At 43.2% G+C, this 13,767-nt stretch overlaps 1 long non-coding RNA gene across 1 annotated transcript; it reads right to left on the minus strand.

Annotated features, from left to right (window-relative positions):
* Positions 1 to 3,039: 3,039 nt before the first annotated feature.
* On the minus strand, positions 3,040 to 13,544 carry LOC125618442. The gene is made up of 3 exons (XR_007349705.1): positions 13,332 to 13,544; positions 8,204 to 8,208; positions 3,040 to 3,053 (listed from the first exon to the last, which is right to left on the minus strand). It is a non-coding gene; the product is annotated as an uncharacterized LOC125618442 (long non-coding RNA).
* Between the last annotated feature and the right edge of the window lie 223 nt (positions 13,545 to 13,767).

Here is a 13,767-nt window from a genome sequence, read left to right on the forward strand (position 1 = left end):
TCCTCTCTTCCTTCTTAACCCCAAATGGAACTGCTTCTCCTAAGAACCCACTTTTACCCAGGCCCCAGGTTCACTACTCAGAACTGAACGCCTCCTGCCTTTGCTTGCTGCCCACAGCCAATCAGTTGCCAAGACCTGCTGGTTCTGAAGTGCTTCTCTCACATCTGTTTTCTCCTCTCCGTTGCTGGTAGAACAAAGCTAGCTCAGGCCTGTAGTTAGACTATGGCAATGGCTTCCCTGGGGCCTCCCTAACAAGTTCTCTCTTCCCCTCTGTTCTGCTCTGCAAGATTTAACTCTGTTATCACACAAAACAAAACAAAAAATCAAACAAACAAAAACCTTCAATCGCTTTTTGCCTATAGACAAAAGCACAAATTCCACTGCTTGGCTCTTTGCCCCTTCATGACCCACGTCCCAGCTAGCTTTTCTTTTCTATTCTTTTTTTTTTTTTTTTTTGTCCTTTTTCTTTATTTCCCCAAGAATTTTTTTTATTGAGGTAAAATTCATATAAAATTAGCAAATTTTGTTCATTTTGAATTAATAATTCAATGGCATTTAGAGCATTCACACTGTTGTGCTACCACCAGCTTGAATTTCAAGATGTCTCCCATCATCCCCAAAAAAGAAATCCTGTGCCCATCAAGTACTCACTCCCCACTTCTCCCTTCCCCATTCTCTAGTAACCTCTAACCAGGTTTCTGTCCCAATGGATTTGCCTATTGCGGTGTTTCATATAAATGGAATCATACAATAAAGGCCTTTGTGATGGGTTTCTTTTAAATAGCACCATATTTTCAAGGTTCTTCCATACTATAGCATGTATGTCATTCCTGTTTGTGGCTTGGCCATTCTAAATACTGCTGCTACAAACATTTGTGTATCAATTCCCTTGCAGATATATGCTTTCACTGTTCTTGGTATATAATTAGGAGTAGAGTTGCCCACTTATATGCAAACTCTGTTTAACTTTTTGAGTAATTGCTGGGTGCTCTTCAACATTGACTGCACCATCTTAGACTCCCTCCGCAGTAGACCAGGTTCCAGTTTCTCTATGTCCTCTCTATCACTTGTTTCTTCCCGTCCCTTCCCGTCCCTTCCCTCTCTTTCTTGTTTAGCCATCCTAGTGGCTATGAAATAGTATTTCATTTTGGTTGTGATTTACATTTCTTTTTTTTAATATTTATTTTTCAGTTTTCGGTGGACACAACATCTTTATTTTATTTTTATGTGGTGCTGAGGATCGAACCCAGCACCCCGCGCATGCCAGGCCAGCGCGCTACCTCTTGAGCCACATCCCCAGCCCTAATTTACATTTCTTTAATAAACCAATGACAGTGAACATCTTTGACATGCTTTTTGGCCATTCATATATCTTTGGGAAAATGTTTATTCAAGTCCTTTGCCCATTTTTAATTTGGCTGAGTTGGAAGAGCTCTTTATATGTTCTGGATACAAAACCCTTAAAAGATGTATGAGTTGAAAATATTTTCTATTTGTTAGGATGTCTTCTTTACATTCTTAGTCATGTCCCTTGATGAAAAATAATTTTTTAAAGCAAAGAACAAGGAAAGGAGAAGAGGAAGTGCTGGATTATAGTTTTGTAGTTGACTTTTTATAGTTACATATTTAAAAATAACCAACCTGTCCTAACTATTTCTGGAAGGGAGTGAGTGTAAAATATCCTTGGACTGGTCTGTGCCCATTCATTGGCTCTAGTTCTTTCTAGAAACATTCTAACCTGTGACACAGAAGTGCTCAGTGGAGCTGAAGCTTCCTGACTTCCAATCATCCTGGCTCTGCTATTTTCTAGCTGTTTGAGTGAACTTGGACAGCCTTTACAGCCTCACTGGGCCTCAGTTTGCTCATCTGTAAATGTGAAAGTCTCTCATCCACAAGCTCAAGGGAAGGAATTTTTATTGCCTCTTGTATTCCCACTACTTACTTAGGGTCTGGTTTGCAGATCAATAAACGTTATTAGTATCACACCCAATGTTGCTAATGATTTATTGAAAAACCAACTTCCTGCAAGTGTCTCCTATGATGTTGTTGCAAACAACAACAAAAACTCTGACCCATTTAGCAGAGCAATAATTTATGTAGAGAGTTTTTTAAAATATTTTTTTTAGTTGTAGATGGACACAATATCTTTATTTATTTTTATGTGGTGCTGAGGATCGAACCCAGTGCCTTATGCGTGCAAGGAAAGTGCTCTACCACTGAGCTATGCAGCCTCTATGCAGAGAATTTTGAATACTTAGAAATTCATGGGGAAGGCTAGATAAAAAAGGTCCCAGCTACTTGGAAAGGTTTTTCTCCTTCCTCCCTATATGTAAATCAAACTAAACTCCTAATTTGACCTTTTTTTCAAATACTTTCTCAGGCTAATCTATTTCTTAACCCACTACTACTATTAAAGGTGTACTCAAGATTCAGTAGAAACCCCATCTCTTCCCTGCAGCCTTTCCTGACCACCCTGGCTGGAAGTGACTTTTTCTTCTTCTGCATCCTTAAGTCCCAAATGTCTTAAATTCTACCTTACATCATAGTTGTGTATCTTATCTCCCTATTAGATTACATTATTATTTATGTCCCTTGCAAGTAAGGACTATATTAGTAATTTTGCATGTCAAGTACTAACTTCTATAAACAAGAAACTCTAGATATTTTTGTGGAACAAATGCCCATTTGCCCTTGAAGTAGTTCTACTCTAATTAGCTTAACGAACAAAACCAGAACAAAAGTCACTTGTCAATGGGACCTCGTTTTGTGTTTCTCGTCGTTTTTCTGCCAATGCTCAGAAGCTTTTAGTAATATATATCAAGGGTCTCTACTTGCCTGACTCCAGTTTGTTTCTATTATAACCCTCAGGCAGCAGCCCTATTGTTAAGTTACAAATCACTTTATTTCTTCTCATTAGTTTCAGGCTCCAGAGATCTGGCTTTTCCCCAGAGATGGGAGGTGCCCAGAGGTGTGGCTAGGCAACTGCTCAATGTACTTACATCATAGGAAAGGCCCTGGGGCTTAGGGCTGTGTTGATGTTCTGCAATGGGCCTCTAAGGAGATGTCTTAAACACTGTCTGCTTGTAGCTTTCCTCTCTGGTTCTTCTGCACCCACCAGTCATGGTAGTAGAGCTGCTGAGCCCAACCCTGCTTCAGTCTTTGGGCTTCCCTCTAGTTCAATCCTAGAGGGTCTCGACCTGGGTAGGGATCTTTGTCTCCTCTCTCATCTAAGTGTCTGTCTCTTTCATCCATCCCACCAACAATAAAAACTTCTTGAAGCATTTCATTCTGTAACTAGTGAGGACATATAAAACACCTACCAAACAACTCAAGCCACAGGTTGGAACCAACACCTGGGTGTGAAAGATTTAGTGTCGACAAGGAACGGGCCGGAGGTCCGGAGGTATTGGGTCTGATCTTTGCTGACATGTCAGTAGCAGTGCATGTCTGACGTGCTTCACGGCTGGATTTAGGGTGTAACCAAAGGAGCAAAGGAATGGGGATGAAGTGCTCCAAAGACCAGTTTGGGGAGGACAAAATTAACACAGGACAATTAAAACAGGATGCAAAAGACCTTCACCACACTGGCTAAAGCTTGGCCTTCCTTGACACCCTACTCAAAATTGTTTCAAAATTCCAGCCTCTCTCTTTCTCTCTCTCTCAGTCTCTCCTATATCATCATCATCATCATCATCATCACCACCATCATCATCATCATCACCACCACCATCATCATCATCATCACCATCATCCTTTTCCTAAGTTCTTGCCATGGGGAGTGACTTCTGGTCAGTTTCTACTCTAATCTCACCTGGAAAGGAAGAGCAAACACCCTAGGGACACCACACCAGCATCCTCAGGTCCTAGGTATCAAGGGAAGATGCCACCCCTGTCCCCAGCAAACACACGTGGGAAATGAAGGGGACAAACCTGCAGGTGTTCCGTCCATGCCAAGGACCAGAGCAGGCCCTCAAACCCATGCCTCAGATGGTGGATTTTTCCCTTCCTTTGGCCCTCCGTGACCTGAAGTTTCAGTTATTTAGGAAACAGCTGTGGATAGCTGGGGCTCCATGTTACACTCTCCTAAGTCTGGGTCCTTATTCTTATTTACTGTCTCTGTGACCTTGATCAAGCAACTTATCAACTCAGTTTCCTCCTGTGTCAAAGGGTCATGATAATAGTACATGATTCATTCGTTTGTTGAAAGGATGAAATGACAAAATCCATGTAAAGTGCTTGTCACAGTCTGGGGTGAAGCTCAGTGGCTTACTTAGCATGAGCAAGGCCCTGGGCTCAATACACAGCACTTTAAGAAAGGAAGGAAGGAAGGAAGGAAGGAAGGAAGGAAGGAAGGAAGGAAGGAAGGAAGGATGGATCACAGTTTCTGGCATGTAATAAGCATTCAAAATATCCAAGAATTATATTATTTAATTAAGTTGACCCACATTTTTCTTCAAATTGCATCAATTTCATATTCTACCATCCTCTACCCACCCAAGCCTATGACCCCAGAGTACCAACTCAAGAATTGCTTTTGAGTTCACTTGAGGTCCTCTGAACTCCTCTTTTGTTGTATAAATAAGATATGGAAGTGTTTAGAAATTTTGTGCTGGTTTCTGTCCACCACCACCCTGCCCCCGGGTCACCAGGAATAGTGGCACTGCACTTGCAGTCTCAAAGTCTCTCTGAGAGCACAAGGGCAAGTAGTCAGTCGATCAGGCTTTCAGGGGTGAGTTGGCTGATGCCTCTGTAGCAGGCTGCTCTATCCAAGGAAATTCCCTCAGAGTACAGCCAACTCTGCCAGAGGTAGGCAGATCTAAGAAGAAACATTTTTTAGATCACTTACGTTGTGGAGTATCTAAGTAAATTTGGCCATTCACAATTATTAGGCCTTTTAAGAATTAATGGATATGAGTCATCACAAAAGACAGGAAGCAGGTGATGGTGTTGTAGTCAGCTTCTCATTACTGTAACAAAATACCTGAGACAATCACTTAAAAAAAGAGGTAAGTTTTATTTTGGCTCACAATTTCAGAGGTTTCAGTCCCTGACTAATTGACTCTGATGTGTTTTGGACCTATGGTGAGGAAGCACATCATGGTAGGAGCACATGGTAAGCTGTTTACCTCATGGCCAATATGTGAAAGAAGAGAGGAAAGGACTAAGGTCCCAGTATCCCCTTCAAGGACACATCCCTAGGGACCTAATTTCCTTCCCCTAGGCCCCACCTTGAAGGTTCCACCACCTCTCAATGGTGCCAAGGGCTGGTACCAAGCTTTTAACACATGGGCTTTTTGGAGGCACTTATAAAATCCATAGTAGAGGAAGATTTGCAGTTTGATACACTTAAACCACCTCTCTTTGGAGGCAGTGTGTTACAGTGAAAATGATTCTCAGAGAACAACTCTCACACCTACAAATATTTATAGCAAGCTGGCAAATAATAGTTGCAGAGCCTGTTCTGTAAGTTCCCTGAAATGGCAGCACTCTGTTCTTTCAGGATTTTGCATGATGGATTTGCCGAAAGTAAATTCAGCAATATCCTAGCAGCAGATCTGAGCAGACCTAGTCAAGACTTGGTGAGGGGGGCCTCTGGGAATCCAGGGCCCAGGCTGTGCCAGAACTTTGCCACCATGCTAAAGTATAAGGGCTCCTGGGCTCACGTGTAGCAATGCTGGAATCCAGCTCACCCTGCTTAATGCCCAGGCATTTCACCAGTGAAAAATCAGTTATAAAACCCATTGTTTTCTAACAAAGCTACCTGAAGGACTTAGGGTTTCCTCTTTTGAATATGCACTTCTATTATTCTTCCAAATGCTAAACACCCCCAAATTGTGTTCCCAATCAAGAACCATGAAGATCAAAGGACCATGAAAATTATACACACATGTTCCTTTGCTTAAGTACTTAAAAATAAATCAAGCAACATGACAGCTTAAAGCCCTTCAAATCCATTCTTGTGCTATCCAAGTCAGAAAAAAAAAATGGTATCACTTAAAATGTTTCACTATCAATTCAAAAACTAGTCACTAATTCATAGACTGAAGGTCACGTCTTGGTTCAGTTTCCTGCCCCCAACAAAAAACAACCACCTGCAAGACCTCCATCCTGAGTCTGCTTATCCTACACCTCATCTACAGCTTTATCCTTTCATTTGGGGGCCTCTCAACGGACTGCAGATGAGCATACAGGTACCTGGGGGTCCTTCAAAAGGTAGGGCTTGAGCCCTGGCCATCCACTGCATGGGAGTATGGCAGGGTGGTACAGGGAAGGGTCGGTCTGGGAAGGTGAATCTGTAGGAGCTCAAAAGAGACCATGATCACGATCATGAAGGATTGAAAGAAGGCTTAGACACCTGATGTGGGAGGGAGCAGTGGAAGCCAGAAGTCAGAAAGGAGAGGAGCAAGATTCCAAGACCTCGAGCATGCTTACAGATTACATGTCCATCTGCTGCCTCAGCCACTCACTGCTTTTCAGATTAGCCACCTCAAGGGTGACTTCAATAAGCACTGCGGGTCCTTCATTTTGCAGAAGTTTGAGAGTGTTTTTCAGACTGCAGTGCCAGTTAGAATTGCCTGGGATGCTTATTTGTAGCGTAGTTTCAGGTACACGTGCGTGCCCAGAGGTTCTCATGAAGAATTCCTGGGGCGAGACCCGGAATTTGAATTTTTTAAAAGTAGCACAGGTGATTCTATTGCACATTTGAAGAACATTTTTAAAAGAACAAAATAGCTTTACATATTCATTTTATTAAATACCACAGACTCGATAAAATTTGAACAATTCTGAAAAAGAAAAAAGAGTCACTGAAATCTTATCACCTGAGATGTTTGGTTATGTTATTAACAATTTAGAAACTAACATTTCAGAAATGTTTAGACATCAATAAACAGGTAGACTTTTACCCAAGCAAAAACATGTATGTTTTGGAGGCTTATTACATCTGCTTTATTTATGTTTTCTTTTTTTGGTAGTGCCGGTGATTAGAACCCAGGGCCTTGTGCATGTGAGGCAAGTGCTCTACCAACTGAGCTATACCCCTAGCATTTCAGAGACTTTTAATGCACACCTTTCTTTTTCCTCTCCCATGTTTTCATTCTCCCCCACTCCCATCAGATCTCCACCACTCACTGATGTATATCCTTCCATATTTTTTGTATATCCTTCCATATTTTTTGTATATCCTTCCATATTTTTTGTATATCCTTCCATATTTTTCTCCTAACTCACATAATCATGCATGAGACTTTGTGCATGGGACTTTGCCATATTTCACAATGATGGAGTCTTATTGCATATTGGCTGCTCTGTGATTTTGTTTCTTTTACCCACTTATACCTCTCTGATATCCTTCTAAATCATGGGTACAGATCTAATGATTCCTTTTAATGGCTGCATGATATTCCATGCTACAGCATATACATTCACTGTGTTTCTAATACTCTGTCACCACACAAACATGACTTGGCCTCAAGGAGTTTATAATATTTCAAGCTAAATTGTTGTTAGAAGGTAGATCCGTTAACCTTGGTTGTGCAATAAACCACACCAAAGCTTTTTGGCTTACACCATAATCATTTGATTTAACTTAGGGTCAGCTGGGTGACTCTTGCTTTGGACTGGCTCTGCTGATCTCTGCTGGGATTCCACATGTGTTTTGTTCAGCTGACAATTTGGCCCGAAGCTAAATGGCCTCACTCACCTGTCTGGGGATTGGCAAATGGCCTAGGGGCAGGAGGGTCTCAACTGGGATGAGACAAGACTGTCTCTGCACATAAAGGTCTATCATCCTCCAACAGACCAGCCCTGGCTTTTTCACAGGGTGTTCTCAAGGTGCCAAGGAGCAGCACAGGAAGACAAACACAAACGTGCAAGCCCTTTTCACATCTCTGCTTGTGACTGATTTGTTTTTGTCCTGTTGGCCAAGGCAAACCACGCAGCCAAACCCAGAGTCAGTATGAGAGATGTTTACTCAAGAACACGGATACAGAGAAGGGATTACGCTGGCCTTTCTTGCCAACAATCCACCTTAAGCAATGTCTGCTCAAGAGAGGTGTCATAGACTTGGGAAATTTGTGAATAAGGGGACAGGAGCATGTCATTTCCTGCCCAAATGATGTGACAAAGTTAGCACATTTATAATGATCAGATGTTGCAGAGCTTACTCCAGGACTCCTGGGACACGGTCTCTGGAAGAGCTGACACCATCTGATCCATTCTCCCTCCCTCCACAAATGTTCCCAGTGGAGACCTCTCTCAGCAGCTGCTGCTTTGCACCTGCTGCTGTGAGGCCTCGGGACATTTCCTTTCTCTTTGGGTCTCATGTATCCAGGGGTTGGGGGTGTGTATCCTGTGGAACAACCTGGGTGAAAATGTCCTTAGCAGAACACCCAGGCTTCTGCTGGTATTATTTTTTTCTGACTGTGTTTTGCCACCGTCAAGGATCATCTCAGATCTCTAGTCTATGACTTCAGTGTAGCCATGGCAAGAGCATTAGACTTGGGAGAACTGGGTTCTGGTCCTGTGTATTCTCAGGCAATTTGCTTTCTCTCTTTGGATTTCAATTTTTTTTAAGTAAAGGAGTCAGTGGAGAACAGTGCTTCTCAGAGTTTACTGGGCCTATGAATCACCTAAAGATCTTGTAAGACCTGCAGAATTTCAGGCGCCACCTCAGACATACTGAACCAGCCTCCGCTTATTAACAAACACTCCCAGTCTGAAGCAGTTGCTCTCAACCTCAGCCATAAATTAGAATCTCTCCAGCTAAAGTCTGTGTGCTGGGTGCCCCCACCTAGAGACTCTGATGCAGTTGGTCTTGGATGCACCCTGAGTATTGGGCACCCTAGGCTTGAAGAAGTGAGGAAGAGCAGGGCTGAGAAATATAAAGAGAGGAGCTGTAAGAGAGGACCCAGTCTTCAGTAGGGGACCACAGCTGCTACCACCCTGGCAGGGAAGCGGCTGAGGGAATTTATTGCCCCTAACTGCCTATCCTCCCATCCTCTCATTTCCTGCCCAAGTTTTCTATTCACTGAACCCAGCAACTGCCTGGCTAATGCAATCCCTAAGAGAACAGGTTGATAGAGAAGGATAGAGAATGGCAAAAATTGAAATTAAACAGAAGAGCATGCTTGTTTTAAAATGAAGCTTCCTGGGGACTGAAGCAGGTGGAGGTAGAAACCTGAATTTCTAGAATGCTGCTCAGACATACATATTGAATTTGAGGTAAACTCAACAAGGTAAACTGTGACGTTCTTTTCATCTCAAAGGCCTGTGGTCTTACCTAAACAACTTGTCTTCTCCTTTACTCATCGGTGCAGTACTGTTCACTAAAATGTGAATACACAAGTAACAGAAAACGATACTTTATTAAATTTGCTTTCCACATTTACGGTCTCCAACCTGAAGCATGTGAGGGGGGTGCCCTGATTTTTCCTTGAGCCAGGAAAGAGATGGAACACGTTTTGTTGGGCCACAAACACAAGTTGTAATCCTTTGTTTCTAGTTCCAATATTCACAGCAATGTCACTGGAACTTTTAAGCTTACAAATATGAGAGTGTCTTCTTTCCTTTTCTTGCAGCCACGAAGACGAATATCAGAATTCCATATAAACAGTATGGAATTGAACTTTGGAAAGTTTGGAGAAGTAATTTCTCTATTAGTTTTTAACACATACATATTAAGAATGGTGGCTTACATATTTACTAGAAGAAAATGAAAGAAAAAGTATATTCTTTTTTTTGTGTGTGTGATACTGGGGATTGGACCCAGAGGGATCTTACCCCTGAACTATAGCCCCAATCCTCTTCTTAAAATATTTATTTATTTATTGTGTGTCTGTGGTGCTGGGGATTGAACCCAGGGCCTTGTGCATGTGAGACAAGCACTCTAACAACTGAGCTATATCCCCAGCCACCCCCCCCCCCATCCTTTTATTTTTATTTTGAGACAAGATCTCACTAAGTTGTAAGGTTGACCTTGAACTTGTGGTCCTCCTGTCTCAGCCTCCCAAGTCGCTGGGATAACGGGTGTGTTCCACCATGCCTGGCTAGAAAGAGGATATTCTTGATAGGACACTGATTATGCATGACATTGAAAATTCCTGGTGTACGTTGCCATGTCCAGCACAGGCTGAAACTGGCCTCCCTTTGCTTCTGCTGCAGGGGTAGAAGCAGCAGTGGCTGCAGCCCAAAGGTAAGCAGAGAGGGAGGCCACCAAAGATGGGCAACTATAGACATTTTTTTAAGAACTAAATTTTGTGTCACATTTGTGTAACCCAAATGTCCTATATCCCACCAGTTGTGATCACAAATGGAGAAGCCACACTTTATTTTGATATTCAATTTCGTGTCACAGTTTCGCACTGGCTTGATCTTAGGGAATAACTTTGTCCCAGATCCTCCACCCCCACCCCCACCCCCAAAGATTCTGTTAGCTGCAGTCACTGCAAAGTACTTGCCCTGTCTTCCCTTCCTGGTTCCTTTATGTCCAGAGCTACTGCCCATGCCCTTTCCAGAAGAAGCCTCACCATTACCCCCGCCCTCCCAAGATGCCATAAGCCATTCCTACATGCTATCTTTGGTTGCTGCTAAATTTCCAGTCCTCAGAAGCATTAGGTTTGACTTGGATTTCAACAGAGATAGAGGAGAGGGAGAAGAAAAAAACTTCCCACACTGGACCATATTTTAATGGCACAAACTATTATTTTAGAACCACGAGGAGCTTCTTTTCATTTGCTGGAGCTGGAGTCTGTATTTTACTGTTGCTGAAACTGGAAAATTGCCACAAGAGAGATGGTAACCAGTGTTTTTTGCGTTCCAGGGTGGAAATTCTTTCTGGGCTTGCGGGGAGGCCTTCCTTTGTTCCAATAAGAACCATTCTTATCCTATTGTGGAACCCTTGAACTGCAAGATGCTTCAGACTGAGGTGTAAAAAATATTTTTCAATTACTTAAGTTGGCTTATCTTTAGTAGCACTTCAATTTTTGAAGGTTTCTTTAAAGAATTTTATTTTATTTTTGTATATTTTGTGTGTGTGTGTGTGTGTGTGTGAGTGCGCACACATGCTCACTTAGGATTGAAACTATTATTGTTCATGCTAAGCATACACTGCCACTGAGTTACACTTCCACCTCCTGAAAGCATGTATTTTGATTGGACCATCCCTGAAAATCATTGGAATCTTTTGAAAAGAGATATTTGTATTTAAGGGGAGGATATGGGGTGGGGGAGAGAGAAAGAGAGACAATTTTTATTAAGCATTTGCTTCCAGGATACCATACGACAAGACCTCACCAGGCCTGTTTTGTTCATCTTTACTGAAGGAAAGAGGAAGACTATATGAAGACACTAGACTGGGCTCAGGGCACAGCTGCTTCTACAGGACACTTAGAATCTCACACATGATGTTACTTAAGACTCATAGTTACTCAGATATGGAGAAATGTAACATTAGCACTTAGGATTGCCTCACCTGTGGTGAGGGTTGGTTATTTCTCACCTTTAAGAGGTAGCCCTCCAGATAGGGAGGGTGGGATCCAGGGTTCTAGCAAGGTGCCTATACTCTGAGAAAAGAGAATGTCCAATACTGAAGTTTTGTTTGCTGCATTGTAATTTCTTTTAGTCTCAAGTCCAGTAAAGGTGTGTCATCATTCAGGCCAGGAGTTAGCTACACTGTGAAGCCATGCCTGTCCAGCACATGCCAGCATGGCGAAACGCCATTACAGGTTGGCAAGGGGCAGCCTTAAGTGGTAGGAACAGGACTCAGAGCAGGAGCAACAACCAAAAGGAGCACATGTGCCATATACGGACTCCTTGATGGTGTTCAGAAAAAAGAGGAGAAGGAAGCTTTGCAGGCTGGACATTTTTCAGGGAGACCAGAGAGGAACTGAGTTGGGTGGGCATGTTGGCTACCCTCCCTTACCATCACCAAGACTAGAGAATGTGGGCATCTTCAGTTGGTGTTTTTTTTTTTTTTTTTTTTTTTTTAGTTCCAAAACAGGTTTGCTTATGCCTGGAATCTTTACAAAGTCATTAAGTACAGTTTTATTATCTTCTCACTATCACCCCTTGCCCTGAATTTTGCAAGAGACAATTGCATGTATTTCTAATCTTTACTTCTCTAATCCTTTGAGTACAGTCCAAAGGCCCCAAAAGCGAATTGAACAGCAAGATCTTTCTTTCCCTTCCCTACTTCCTGCCATCCCCTGGGCTTATGCAAAACTCCTCCTTCCTCTCTGGTTACAAAAGTCCTTGTGCACATAAAAGTATCCACACGGAGATAGCTGTGCCCTGGTTGAGCCAACTCAAACTTTTCTGTTGCATGTATCACTCCCTCTCTCCTGGAGTCCTCTGGATGGAATTAAGGGGGAATTCTCAGGGAGTTTATCCTTCATTGTTCCTTCATGAGACACAGTTCTGCCGAGGTGCAAGAAGAGATGCCCCCCAGGTGGCATTTTTTTGAAGCATATCACAGGGACCTACCCTGTCAACATCTGTCCCAGCATTTAATTGTCCCTTCCTTAATTGCTCTTCATCTAAGTACCAGGTGGCTGTTCCCCTATGTGTCCAGGTCTCCACCACCACTGGGGCCCCAGAATCCTGAGACCACTATTTTTTACCACTCAGTTTCTGGTTACCACTTAGAGGCAAATCCCCCTCTTCTTACAAACTCTTATCCCCTTTCTGCTCTGGGTTTCCTCCCAGTGATGATTTCCTCTCCCCCACTCCTTTTTCTTTTTCTTTTCTTTTTTTTTTTAATTTTTTATTGTTGGTTGTTCAAAACATTACATAAATCTTGATATATCATATTTCACACTTTGATTCAAGTGGGTTATGAGCTCCCATTTTTACCCCATATACAGATTGCAGAATCACATCAGTTACACATCCATTGATTTACATATTGCCATACTAGTGTCTGTTGTGTTCTGCTGCCTTTCCTATCCTCTACTATCCCCCCTCCCCTCCCCTCCCCTCTTCTCTCTCTGCCCCCTCTACTGACATTCATTTGTCCCCCTTGTATTATTTTTCCCTTTCCCTTCACTTCCTCTTGTATGTACTTTTGTATAACTCTGAGGGTCTCCTTCCATTTCCATGCAATTTCCCTTCTCTTTCCCTTTCCCTCCCACCTCTCATCCCTGTTTAATGTTAATCTTCTTCTCATGCTCTTCGACCCTACTCTGTTCTTAGTTACTCTCCTTATATCAAAGAAGACATTTGGCATTTGTTTTTTAGGGATTGGCTAGCTTCACTTAGCATAATCTGCTCTAATGCCATCCATTTCCCTGTAAATTCTATGATTTTGTCATTTTTTAATGCAGAGTAATACTNACGCCGGCAGGCCGCTGGGCCTGCTCTGCCGGTTGGTAGCAGGTCCGCCTACCTTGCAGGCGGGGGCGGCGGCTCTGTCTCTCTGCGGGCTGCTAGGCTTGTTCTGTCGGTGGTCGCTTTTCTGCCTACTTTGCAGGCACAGGCAGCGGCACTGCCCCTCTGTAGGCCTCTGGGGCTGTTCTGCCAGTGGGTCGCAGGTCCGCCTACCTTGCAGGTGCGGGGGGGTGCGGCTCTACCCTTCCTCAGGCCACTGGGCCTGTTCTGTCTGTCGGTTGCAGGTCTGGCCTGTTCTGTTGGTGGTCACAGTTCCTTTTACCTTGCAGGCACGGGGAGGAGGGGGCGTCTCTGCCTCTCAGCAGGCCGCTGCGCCTGTTCTGCCGGTGGGTCGCAGGCCCGCCTACCTTGCAGGAGTGGTTGGCAGCTCTGCCCCTCTGCAGG

The sequence above is a fragment of the Marmota marmota genome, unplaced genomic scaffold (assembly GCF_001458135.2).
Source record: "Marmota marmota marmota unplaced genomic scaffold, marMar, whole genome shotgun sequence".
In the NCBI taxonomy this organism is placed as follows: domain Eukaryota; kingdom Metazoa; phylum Chordata; class Mammalia; order Rodentia; family Sciuridae; genus Marmota; species Marmota marmota.